Genomic DNA, 12535 nt, shown 5'->3' on the forward strand with positions numbered 1-12535 from the left:
TTGTCAGCCAGTTCTGCGCATTTCCTAGGCACAATGCAAGACAGGCAGCCTAGGGGGCTACTGGGAAAATCTGTGCATTTCTAAGAGACAGTGCAAGACAGGGCCAACAGAAGTCATATAGGAAGCTTTGCACAATTATTACGAACAATGCTGAGTGGGACTAGCAGATGATTAGTTGGGTTGCTCTGCACATTTTTGGGGAATAGTGCAATCTCGGGTCAGAGTGCAGAGCAGATTTTCGGTAGATCGGAGGAAGGCTAGATAGTTGATCTTGCAGGAAGCGCAGATTGGATCGGGATTGGAGGAAACTTTTGAGTTTTTCTAGGAGACAGACAGCCTACTCACTTCCAGGATTGTGCAGTGCAGCTGCCTAGGGGAAACCTCAAGCACTGTGCATTTTTGGGCAGTAGAGCAGGGTCACTGAGATTGGGGTCCAGTTGAAGGGGTTTGTCCGGTCGACAGATTTTTAGGAAAAATGGCTAAGTGTGAGAGCAAGTGAACTTGTGTAGACATGACATTGTGATCATACACTTAGCATATTTTGATGACAAGACAACACAGACCAACAAGACAAAACATGTGCTCAGTGAGACTATCTTAAAGCTAAGAGTGACAAGTGCGACACTTGAGATAGACCTTTGAACGACCGTGACGACACTTGCGCGACTATGCTTGCAACTTTGTGTGTGAGTGTGACCGATGTTCACAAAGCGAAGACAACTCATGCACACAAAGACAAACCTTCAAAATCGCCAAAACAAGATCGCAAGCATGACAAAGCATTTCATATGCCAGAAGACAACCGGTGGTGCAACAAGCGAAAGGGAGAAAGACCATACTTACCCTCCAGATGGTTATGCATTCAACGGAGTTTGCATGTGGTCCTGATCTTTTATCATAACGCGGTCCCTTGGTATTTTTCCTCAACTCCTTAAGATTCATCTAGCATGTCATCTTTCCTTGTGGTCACTAATAGAAATATATGTGCAGTTTCAGTGGGCAGTGGTTGTTGTCTGGATGAGGCCCTGGTAGGCACATCTACATAGTTTCTGAATGCAAGACAGACTGGATAGCTGGGACAATACTACGCAGTTTTGGGATGCAAGACACTGTTGTGGGATGGGGTCCTGGGAGGATAGTTCTATGCAATTTTCCTGAGCAAGGTTGTTGGATTGCTCTGCACATTTTTGGAGAGAAGTGTTAGCTGCCTAACTGCTCTGTGCATTTATGGAGAGCAGTGTTGGTTGCTTGCCTGCTCTATGCATTTCTGGAGAGCAGTGTTGGCTGGGCAGCTGAGGGACAACGCTACGCAGATTCTGGGGACAATGGGTTCTGGAAGAAGGAAGGACACTAGAGGAGACCACTGTGCAATTTTGGATGCCAAGGGAGGTTGGGGTTCCTATGCATTGTGCAGTTCCAATAGGCAAGGAAAAAAACTTGAGGGTTGCAGAAGCAAAGTGTGCAATTCCGGAAAGCTGGATGAGGCTAGGTTTCTCAGGAAACTGGTTAAGTGTGAGATCAGTGAAACTGATGTAAACAGTGATAGAACTTGACTATGATCACACACTAGAACACTTAGTGATACAACATAGACCATCCAGAACATATAAAACATACTCTGCTTGATGCAACAACCTTCATGACAAGAGTGTGTGAAGTGAGTGTGAAACATGTCTATGTAATGAGAACAACTCATACGCACAAAGCTTTCCCCTTGTAGCAGAACAAACTTCCCTTTGCATGACAAACGATAATCCCCATGCCCAAATATGACACATGCTGCATAAAGATGGGAACGTGGACAACTCTTAAGATCAAGGGGCTTGAGATCATCATCTTACCAATAAGTGACCAAGGAACGATCGATCATAGGATCCACAGTAGGCTCTGAAATTTGGATGCAGGCCAAAATTTTGGAGGGTGTTCCAACCGCTACAACACTGGTTGATTACCAGCTTCTCTATTTTGTTTTATTTCAACGTAGGGCCTTGGTATTTTAGGGAGTATTGACTCATTGTGAATATTTCTTCAGCTTCCACACTTACCCCATGGACAGACATGGTTCACCCTGTACCAACTCAGTCGAACACAGTAAAAGGTTCAGCCAGATCATAGTGTTTCAAAATTGGGAACGGTAGTTTGGCTCGCAAGCTTAAGATTTTCAGAGTATACGTTTTCATCTTTGGTGTTGCTCCACTACCAGCAGGCTTGGACAATACCCCGACGTAGTCACGCAGGAACACAAGAATTTCTCCACTGCCAGTGAGCATGGACAGTACCCGGTGGAGTTGTTTGCTTCACCTCTCTACGCAGGAAGCCTTTCTCTTCTTTTGCCTTTGCTATTTTTTGTTTTGAAAGAGAACTGTGCATGAGCACTTATTAATTTTTTGGGGCGGAAGAGGGATCCCGACTTATTGAGAGCAAGAGAGGTTGTTACTTTAGAGAAGCATGTAAGACCTCTGATTTAGGTTTGCTCATTTTGATTTTCCCCTTCTCCGTGTCTACTAGTTGGATGAGCTTGAACACACAGAGCAGAAGACTGAGTACAGGCATGGGGTTTCCCAGTTTTGACACAGGTTCATGGTTTGAACAAAGCTTCCCTTACATACGGATCGTATCCTTCGAGACTTCATCAGCGAAATGTTACACCAAGCACAGAGAAGATAGACACAGGACTGGCCAAGCGCTGCAGTGTCACAAGACTCCTGGACTTCAGCCATGTACTTACTCAAAATCCATAACACAGTGCACGAAAACACTTATTTGCGGAAAAATCAACACGAAAGAGAAAAAACAAGACAAGAGGAAAGGAGTACACAACAGGCAAACAAAAGACAAGAAAGAAAAATGGAAAAAGCAAACAGGAAGTAAAACTAAAATGAGAAAACCATGATGAACTACGAGTGCAAGATGAGTGCAAGGAAGGGAAGACTATGATGCAGCTAATCCTACTCCTATCCTAATAGCTAAATGGTCGGGCTTATGTGAAAGGAAATTTCCAGTGAAACCACCATAGTCGCTCTCAACCTGCATCCACAAAGATACAAGAGATTAAAACAAATAAACAGTAGTGTGCAATAGAAAATATGAAAACTTGAATAAGCTACACAAGGAAAGGAAGGTATTGTCTGTGGGCAGAAAGATATGTCACAACTACCCAATACACATGCTTACCTCTACGATGGATACCATTTCTAAATAAACCTCGACATCTTCTTGTGAGTGCGTCCTTATCTGCACCGATCTTCTTAGCAAGCGCGAGGAAGGATTGAAGCTTGTTACCTGCAACATGGCTTGCCAAGTAAGATTGTTCCAACCATTCAACGATTGGATCATGAGATTCATAATCGTTGTTTGAACAACCTCATGATCTGTGAAAGGGTGAATTTTCGATTTGACAGACTGGATCACGATGGGAATCTTGGAATGGAAAATAAATTTAATCATTCTCAACAGTCATGCCAAGATAGTGAGGACATGTCATCAGCGCAAGCCGAAGTGCCTCACCTTCTTGACAGAAATCTGAGGAGAAAGATACTAAACACTGAATATTAAAGAGCACGAAGTGAATATCATTGGATGTGTTGATGGGAAAATAGTAAATCGAATAAAACTCACCCAAAATAGAGAAATGATCAAATAGGTTGGTTGAGACATCAGATTCTCAATTTACAATTTCAACAATCCTATGAATGCTCTGCACAATCAAACCAAGTTTTTTGTGAGTCGGATATGACGGACAAATTTGTAGTGCAAGGTTTGCAAGAAGACCAAAAAGCTAATCATGAGAGGGAAGATTCAATAAGTATGATAGCATGCAAAGATAGTCTGTGAGATGATCAACCTCACAATCCCATGATTTCATGAGAGACAGACACTCCCAACCTGAGTTTGATGTGAGAGATGTGCATGAAGATGAGCACGCTGTAACAGATTCGTGGATTCAGTCATGAGTGAAAATCTGAAAATTTAAAAGATCACACTCGAAATACCAATATTTTTTTACACGGGAATCCACATCGATTGAGATCATGCATATAGATGGATAATGCATGAGAAACCAGATCTGATTGAGTTCATGGGGCTTACTAGAGTCGCGAGGTCCTGACATAACCATCAACGGACGTTGAAGTGCCTTGACTCCCTGGCACATCTCGGAACTTTCCAGAATTGCATAATCATATTTTGAGGCATGAACCAGATCATGCATGGCTTGAGGATGATTGTTGTTGCTGATTTCAAAACTTCTCTCAGGATGGCAGCCATCTTTGTCACAAGTTTCACTACATTTTTCAGCTTCAGCAAGCTAACTTGAAGAGTTGTCCTCATGCAAGAGAGGAGATGATGGGGAATGGGAAGTATGCTCTGTGATTAGATTGTTTTCAAATTCATCATGTAAAGCATGACTACCATGTGTCAATTGAGGAGATAACTCATCGGATGAAGAAGTAAGAGAACATGGAGTATCTTTAACGCACATGGATGCGTTGTGACTGGTAGGACACACGGGCAAGTGAGGTGAAGAGGAAGTTTTGATATGAATGTTTTCATTGACCAAAGCACATTACATAATTGAGTTAGAATCTTCATGAGAAAACAGAAGATCACATGATGTGCTTGGGCATTCGTCACAGCATATTGAAGTATGGGAGTGATGATTGCCCAAGACTGGGGCTTGATCGAAATAATTAATTATACAAGATGTTCCACTGAGATTGGTAGACTAAGAATCGTTCAAGAATGGGAGCTCATTGTTTTGATGCGCACAATTTTGAATCAGAGAGGGAAGATTGATAGTGTCCTCACCTTCCTACTCCTCTCCCTGTGTGATGTGACTGCCTTGCGCATGATCGCAATTTGAGCCAGCAGCTTGAGAATCAAGAAAATGTGAATAGTTGGCTAGTGAAGTGGGTTGATCAAGCGAGTCATGGTACAAGTATTCATGGCTTGTAGATGATCGAGGATGGCAGAGATGAAGATCAAATTCAAGACTTGAGTTGTGAACAGTGACATCCTCTTGTGGAATGGAGGAATGACTCTTCGTTATAGGCTTCTTGAGCCATTATGGAATTTCCTCCATTGAAGTGGGAGACGGATGAGAAGATGGCATGGGGACATCCTAAGCAAATTCCTTAGGTTTGCAATCACCGAAAGGGGGCACCCACATCGAAACCATAAAAGGAGGAGGACAAGGAAAAAAATGGGGTGTTGGTCTCCTCCTCTACAATCTGAGGTGCCTCATGATCCACAAGAGTTGGGGAGGAAGGGAAATCAGGGGGTTCACCGTATTGAGAAACATGAACCAAGTGTTTAAAATCTTCTCTCAAGAAATCGAAGTTCAAAAGTTGTTCAGGAATTTCATAACAGAGGTGAAGGAAGTGATCAACAAAGTCCTCAATTGATTCATCAGGCTCCATTCTTAAATGGGAAATTTTTCACGAAAATCCCAGTGGCTATACTCATTGAACATTTTAGTCATCATTTCAGCAAGCTGACCAAATGAATCGATAGAGGAAAAGGGTAATGTGTGACACCATTTCTTAACATGACCTTCGAATGTGAGGGTGAGTAATACAGTCCAAACATCTTCGTACTCTATCTTGTGGCATAGGCAAAAGTTTATAACTTGACACACATGCACATGAAAAGATGGTTCACCCTCACCACTAAACTTTAACTTGAACAGGTCATGGGTAAGTTCCACAGGGATGGTACATTCTAACTTTGTAGGAATACATCCCGTGATTATGATGTCAGGAAGAGGAATTTTTAAACAAGAGATTCAAACCAGACTCTACGGGCACAGCCTGTCATTTGGCCCTCCTTCTAGCGCCATTTTGTTGACGGTGCTGAACCTACCAACAAAGGGGATCTTCCTAGTATGAATTCCCAACTAGACCTCACACCGTTTGTTGTAGGAGTCCCATCCAGTATGATGGCTCGGTTTCCATTATCTTAGAGATTTTCCTTATCTCTTGTTGTTCAGCACATGAGAATGTTATGCTTGTGACTTCAAAAAGCGAGGTGAGCATGCCTACTGAGTGCGTAATGTAACTTGTGTTTGGGTTCTCTTGCGGTAAAGGAGAGGGTAAAAGTGAGCCTCTATATGAGAGGTAGTAGTACCAACTAGGGAGAGACACACGCGAAAACAACAAGGGTTTGTCCAGCATCCAACAGAATAGTCCACAACAGATGCAACAGTCGTTAAAACCAAAGTGTAAGGGGAAACACGTACATCATCCAACAAAGTAATCCACATGAGGGTGACGGTCGTTATAACCAAGGAAAACAAGAATGGTCTATCTAATGTTCGGCGGAGAAGTCCACACGAATAAGACAACAGTGATAAACAATACAACACATCTTCAATAATTTAAGTACTAAAATAACCGAAGTAGTTCAACTATCTTAGTATAGGTTAAACAAACATGCATTCCAAACGTTTAAAGAATAGTCTTACAAACAGATACAAAACATGCGTGAAAACATGATGGCCTGAGAAAGTTGAAAAGTCATTTTCTCATACAATGAGCGCGTATGTATAGCCAAGGTTGATGCTTGACCCTTGTGACTCTTGGACTTCCCTCATGATTGTTCAACTTCCTGTGAATTTTCAACTAACGTGATTATTCAAATTCATATGTGTGTATGTTGGACTTTCACTTTACATTACATTTGATTACAACAAGTATGGACCAAAGTAGTGATGTGGCTGAAACGACTCATGACACAACTCGACATGAAACTGCTAACATGTATTCCCTGACTGTGGTGTCCCTATCAGGTTGTTATGCTATTGAGTGATGGATGTACTCTCGGTGTGTTACGTCTTCACCCCTGCATGGAAAAGTGTCGCGGGTTCTTCGATGGTCTTGGTGTTGCTTAATGGTCCCATGCATGTCTTCTTTCACTTGCTGCTTGATGTGTTGTGTGCGTCCTTCCAGTTGCAAGAAAGTCTTCTAGCATGTGATCCTTCTTCATCATGTTTTTTGTCGCACCATGTTCCATCAATGTACCTGTTCTTGCAATTCACTCATGACAGGACGACATGAAATCCAAAAATCTCCTAGTTTAGCATGATACATTGTTTTCGGTTTTGATTCTAGGTGACCAGGAGAGAGGACAAGAAACTAAAATTGCGTAGTGCACAGCTTAGGCCAGGATGAGGGGTTCTGGATTACTGTAGGGAAAAACTACGCAGAGGTGACTAGGAGGAAAAATTGTGTAATCAGGGTCAGCAGTGTCAGCTGCTAGGTGAAACCCAGCTGGACAGAATATGTGCAATTCTTGGGAGGAAGATAAGGCAAGGTGTTTGGGGAACTACTGGACATTTCTATGAAATTTCTTGAGGGAGATAGAGCGGGGCAACAGGAGGCACTGGCAAGAAAATCTGTGCATTTTCTAGGCTCAATGAGGGACAGGAAACCCGGGGGACTGCTGAGCGAATCTACGCATTTTTGAGAGACAGTGCAAGACATGAAGCTTAGGGACTATCAGCTAGTTCTGTGCATTTCCTAGGCACAGTGCAAGACAGGCAGGCCCGAGGGCTGCTAGGGAAATCTGCGCATAAGGCCGGGCCAGCAAGAGTCATCCGGGAAGCTCTACGCAATTCTTTGGAATAGTGCAGAGTAGGACTACAGATGGCCAGCTGGGCTACTCTGCACATTTTTGGGGAACAGTGTAGTCCCGGGTCGGAGTGCAAAGCAGATTTTCGGTAGACTAGAGGGAGGCTAGATAGTTGATCTTGCGGGAAGCGCAGATTCGATCGAGCTTGGAGGAAACTTTTGCGTTGTTCTAGGAGACAGGCAGCCTTCTCACTTCCAAGATTGTGCAGTGCATCTACCTAAGGGAACCTCACGCACTGCATATTTCTAGGTAGCAGAGCAAGCTCACTGATATCGGGGTTCAGTTGAAGGGGTTTGTTTGGTCGATAGATTTTCAGGAAAAATGGCTAAGTGTGAGAGCAAGTGAACTTGTGTAGACGTGACATTGTGATCATACACTTAGCATATTTTGATGGCAAGACAACACAGACCAACAAGATAAAACATGTACTCAGTGAGATTGTCTTAAAGCTAAGAGCAACAAGTGCAACACTTGAGATAGACCTTTGAACAACCGTGACAAAATTTGCGTGACTGTGCTCGCAACTTTGTGTGTGAGTGCGACCAATGTTCACAGAGTGAAGACTACTCATGCACAGAAAGACAGACCTTCAAAATCACCAGAACAAGATGACTATTGGTGCAACAAGCAAAAGGGAGCAAGACCATACTTACCCTCCAAATGGTTATGCATTCGAGGGAGTTTGCATGTGGTCCTGAGCTTTTATCATAACGTGATTCCTTGGTCTTTTTCCTCAATTCCTTGAGAGTCATCTAGCATGTCGTCTTTCCTTGTGATCACAGATAGATAGATCTGTGCAATTTCAGCGGTTAGTGACTGTTGTCGAGATGAGGCCCTGGGAGTCACATTTGCACAATTTATGAATGCAAGAAAGACTGGATAGCTGGGATAATACTACACAGTATTGGGATGCAAAACATTGTTGCGGGATGGGGTCCTGGAAGGACATTTCTGCGCAATTTTCTTGAGCAAGGTTGTCAGACTGCTCTGCACAGTTTTGGACAGTAGTGTTGGTTTCCTGACTGCTCTGTGCATTTCTAGAGAGCAGTGTTGTCTGGCTACCTTCTCTGCACATTTATGGAGAGCAGTGTTGGCTGGGCAGCTAAGGAACAAAACTGCGCGGATTTTGGAGATTGTGGGTTCCGCTGAAGGAAGGGGACACTGGAGGAGACCACTGCGCAGATTCTGGAGACTGTGGGTTCTGCTAAGGGGAGGGGACACTAGAGGAGACCACTACGCAGTTTTGAATGCCAAGGGAGGCTGGTGTTCATGCGCATTGCGTAGTTCCAGTAGGAAATAAAAAAACTTGAGGGTTGCAGAAGCGAAGCGTGCAGTTCCAGAAAGCTGGATGAGACTAGGTTGCTTGGAAACTGGTTAAGTGTGAGATCAACGAAACCGATGTAAACAATGATATAACTTGACTATGATCACACACTAGAAAACTTAGTGATACAACATAAACCATCCAGAAAATATAAAACATACTCTTCTTGATGCAATGACCTTCGTGACAAGAGTGCGTGAAGTGAGTGTGAAACATGTCTATGTAATGAGAACAACTCATATGCACAAGGCTTTCCCCTTGCAACAGAACAAACTTCCCTTTGCATGACAAACGATAATCCTCATGCCCAAAGATGACACATGTTGCATAAAGACAGGAACGTGGATAACTCTTAATATCAAGGGGCTTAAGGTCATCATCTTACCAATAAGTGACCAAGGAATGATTGATCACAGGATCCACGGTAGGCTCCGAGATTTGGATGCAGGACAAAATTTTGGAGGGTGTTGTAGCTGCTACAACATGTTGTAAAGTTATATCGTGCTAACTAGATTGATTGTGCACACAATATTACCTCCCCTAAGATACATTAAGGTATGAACTTGTTTATGTCGTCTACCTTGTGCTTGACTATTTGATTATGACATATATTTGGTGTTTGAGTGTTTGGTGTCTAGTTGATTTATTTAACATGGTATGTTTGCAAGTTGGTTGAATGTTTGATGAATTTCGTAATATGAATATGTATTCCAATTATCTTGTTTTAAGATAATTGTACTAACACATATGTGTTGAGGCAGTTGATATTTAATTGAATGTAGTTGACAGTTGTAGCATAATGTCTAATGACTATGAGTTGACTATGGGTTATGACCTGATTGTTTGTAAACGTTGATTTCAAATTGATAGATATTATTGTCTTGATATTTGGAATACGTGGTTGACTTGTGTGAGAAGTTGCAAGAAACATGCTTGGTATTAGCGCGACAAGATAATAGTTGATGTGTTTATATAATTAACAGTTGGGTGATGTAACAGCACATAGTAAGCCTTGATTGCAGCAAGATAAAAAGGTAAAGGAAAGGAATTGGGCAAGAATTCCTTTGGCTATGTTTGGAAACCCTAATTCCAAATGAATGAGTACTTTGCACACAGGAAGTATTCTTAACATTGATTTGTCTGAAATTATGTGGATATGTGATATATTTATGGACATGTAATTGACAGGTATATTAGCTAGTCTTTAGTTACAGGTCAATTTGTCAAGGGAATTGGAGTCCCTTGAAAGATGGCATGGACGTGTTCAGCTACAAGGAAACATGCTTGGCACAACAAGATAAGGTATATGGTGTATGGTTATATTTATTTATGCATTTACATTTATGTGTTTATGGCGGTACGATGCAGGGGATTGCATGGCAAAGAAATTTCCATGAAATCTTGAAGAAGGCTCGGGTTGAGCTTTCCTTGGAAGCACTAGGAACCATGGGGATTGAGTCATGGTGTTTGTTGTCAGTCTTGTGCTTTTGGTATTTCATGATTTGTTGTGCTTGATTGGTGGCTTTGTTTATGTCTAGTGTATGGCCATACAACTTTGTTTGCAGAGTCATGTTGTTATTGGTTTTCTTCTTGTTTGTTTCTTGTGCTTGCATTTTAAGTTTTGAGTCTTGGGAATTGGTTGTAAAGTATGAAATTTAATGGAGTTTGGGGAGATTTGTGTGGTACCCAACAGGTAATGTAAGACATAGATGAAGCTTGGTGCAAGAGTAAGCGCAGCGGAAGGTGATACTATGACAGTCGTTTGGACTGGCTGGCTCCGTTGTGGTAAATGGATGGTGGCAGTACAAACATGAGAAAGGTAACCAGAAAAGGTAAAGTAAATGGGTTTGAGGTGTTGGATACCTTGGCTATGTATGGAACTATTGTTCTCAATATCGTGCATGTTGTTCATGAAGAAAGGAAGTTCTCTTAACCTTGATCTTGATATCTAGTAATTATGTTATGATCATGATTACGTTGATGTTTATATATGTATACATGTATGTATGTATGTCTATATATCATTATCTGATAGGACCATGATTGTGTTATGCTAATATTTATGTATATGTGTCTATGTATCTATGTCACTGTCCGACAGGATTGTCAAGGACTATTCTTGTGGAGGAATGATTGCTTACGCATGCGAATGGCATGAAGGGGTTCCTGACTATGAGGAATCATATGAGGTCAGTATCATGTGGTTATGAGTTGATATTATGTGATTCTATTATGTCTATGTTATGGATAGGTTATACCAATGGATACATCAGTGAAATGAAAGCAGTGTGGTCTGCAACATGCTGGGACAAGCATGGGTAAGACATTGGAAGCAAGATTGCTTGGTAGAGACAGTGTAGTTTTGGGATGTGTGGTAAAATTGTTGTGCATATGCTGTATATGTTGTACATGTTGCATCTATGATGTGTGCGCATGCGGCATTGTGTATATATAGTGTGTGTACATGTTGTTTATGTACTGTTATGTATAGGATTTGTGTCCATGTAGTGTTGTGTACATGTTGTACAAGTGGCATTGTGTGCTGGTAGTGTTGTGTACATGTGGCACTATGTACATGTCATGCATGTGGTATTGTGTACACATTGTACAGGTGGTGCAGTGTACATGTGGCGTTGTGTACACATTGTGCAGGTGGTGCCATGTACATGTGATGCTATGCAGACATTGTGCAAGTGGTGTGGTGTGCAGGTCGTACTGTGTACATGTTGTACATATGGTACAGGTGTACTTGTGGTATTATGTGCATGTTGTACATGATGTGTTACGGGCATGTTGTACTATGTATGTGTATTGTGTAGTTGTGTTATCGTGACATGTGTATTCATTATGTTGTAGTATGTGTGGGTTCATGTATTGTGTGGCATTGTACATCGGGTATATAAGTATGAGTTGTGTTATATGTCGGATGTATGTGTATGCATTTTGAGGTGTCGCACGTTGTGTGCATATGTATGGCTTGTGATGTACATTATGTACATATACGTGTTGTGTTTTGTCGTACACTAGACATAGGAGTATGTATTGTGTTGTGTTATATATTGCGTGTAGGTGTATGTGTTGTATGTCAGGTATAGGTGCATGTATTGCATGGTGTTGTATGTTGTGTGTGGTTGTATGTGTGTGATGCACACTATGTGTATGTGCACATGGTTGAGGAGAAGGCATTGGGTGTTTGTCAAGTGTGGAAACCAATCCAAAGTGCGTATGGAATAAAGACAAAGGTAGAAGCTAAGGATTGATTAAATGATAAGTATTAGTATTTTATTTCAATTTTATTATGCATGTGATTTATGATTTTGGTATATGATGATTACATGTGATCTATGATTCTAATTTATGATAGTTACATGTGATGATGTTGATCTATGATGGTTGTGTTTTGAGCTAACCAAATGTGATATGTTTATACATGATGATTTTGTCAAAGATGCTAGTTTGACTTGTTATGACAGGAAGCAAAGAGAATTACAAATGTACCTTATGGACGAGCTACCAATGAGGTATGATGTGAATTTATTTCAAATTATTTTGAATCGAATGGAAGTTATGTGCTTGGTGCAGGAA

Source organism: Pinus tabuliformis, chromosome 3_1, assembly GCF_031772625.1.
Source record: "Pinus tabuliformis cultivar Carrire ecotype Pingquan chromosome 3_1, CPIR1, whole genome shotgun sequence".
Taxonomy (NCBI): domain Eukaryota; kingdom Viridiplantae; phylum Streptophyta; class Pinopsida; order Pinales; family Pinaceae; genus Pinus; species Pinus tabuliformis.